Below are 1,934 nucleotides of genomic sequence, written 5' to 3' on the forward strand. Positions count from 1 at the left end.
TACTAACAAGTTATTAACAGATTACTTAATTGAGTAAAGAAGACATACATGAAAACACCAGCTTCAGATTCCTCATGTAGTGAGAACCAAAAAAACATCAGCATTACTCCACATATAATTTACAGATTCTTGTGTCCCTGGCACTTTGCTGAAATTTATATGAATACCAATATTGTGCTAACACTCCTGCTATTATTCATAATGTGGCAAAATTATTTATTACTCAGTAGTGCCAGTTACTGTTATTTCTTATTCTTAACCAACATTATCATCACCACAACCATATAAGGCAAGAATGATTATGATATTCTCTTTATAGTTAATGAAAGAGAAGAGCAGAGAGCTTAAATAAGGTTCATGTTCACAGGTCTGGAAAGAAAACATCAAAGCTGCAGCCTTCTAGGGTGAAAACCTAAATATCTTTACTTTTTAAAAACAGCTTTAATATATTTATTTTAGGATAAAATGGGTGGTATGCCTTTCTTTGCAGTAATTGATGTGAGATTTATATGCATGGTTAGTGATTTTTTGTGTGTGTGTGTGACCATGCATTCTGAACATTGGGAAAAATAAATTTTTCAATATTAAACATTGAGAAATCAAGAATACTTCAAAGATTATGTTCTTATGACCAGAGCTCCCTAAAGAAGGTAAGAGGGAGGCACCCATCTGTAAAATATTGCCATTAACAAATTAGAGCCAATGGTCTCAGTAGCCAAGTGATATCCTCCTTGGATATAGCAGCAGTGAGAGGCAGTTGAAGCCAAGAAAGGATTGCAATTTGCTTAATGTTTAAAACATTTAACTTTGAGTTGTATCTAAACAACTGTTGCAAACAGAAAGCCTCTACTTGAGATACAGGGTAATGGCTTGTTTGGAAGAAATATGTGGATGTTCTAATTCTTCAATTAAACCTGCTAATGTTCAGAGACATTGCAAGTTGATTGATGGCACTGGGTAAAAGCAGCTCCAAACCTGGAAGGTCAATTTATTTTTCAAACTCTCAGTGTAAGTTGTAACTACTCATTAACATGCAAAACACAGATGCCATAGCTAGATACCAAAGGTTCTTTACAATCTGGTTTAAGCCCATTTTTGCAACTTCTACTTCACTATTTTTGTCTTCATCCACTCAGGCTTCAACAAAACTATATTATACACATGATCAATTTCTCCATGATAATCTCACATATTTTAGGAGATTCATAGTTAGATACATAGCATTGTGCTATCATTCATTTTTATGTTAAAATATTTTTCTGAAATTTCCAGCCCAAAATCATGTTATCTTGGCAGGAATCATTATTTTAAATATGTGCAAAATGTTGTGGTATAAAGTCACTGCCTCAGTGTTTATTTAGAACATTCTCTGTCACTTATATATTAGTGTTTGCACTCAGTGTTTGAAATTAAACACTGATGATATGTCACTTTTTCTACATGGAAAGTCATAGCTGGGGCTTCTTTAAATTCAACGTGATCTGTGCAAAAAATGAAACTATCTGGACAGAATCAATTACTATTCTTTCTTTTTTGGTCTTAAAAAAGGATAGCAATGGATAAAACATATTTTCTGGACTACTACTTAAAAATCTTCCCAAAATAAAAGATATAAAAATGTGATCTGAAACATGAGAAACATTGGTCTCTCACTGAAAGAGAGAGGGAAGAGAAGACCCATTAGAAGAAAGAGTAATTATCACTGTCTTCACCTGGGAAAAAGCCTAGTAAGTTCAGGGACATGAGAGATTAGCTAAAGTTGAGGACATTAAAGGTACCAGTGTGAGTCAGAAGAGACCCCAAATCAAGATGCTCTTTGGAAGTCATATTGAGGATTTTGATCTTTAAACCAACACAACTGGAAGACATTACTCTGATGGGGATGTGACATGATTAGATATACTCAGCATTCACTCTGGTTGCAGGCTAAGGAA

Source organism: Tamandua tetradactyla, unplaced genomic scaffold (assembly GCF_023851605.1).
Source record: "Tamandua tetradactyla isolate mTamTet1 unplaced genomic scaffold, mTamTet1.pri scaffold_93_ctg1, whole genome shotgun sequence".
Classification (NCBI taxonomy): domain Eukaryota; kingdom Metazoa; phylum Chordata; class Mammalia; order Pilosa; family Myrmecophagidae; genus Tamandua; species Tamandua tetradactyla.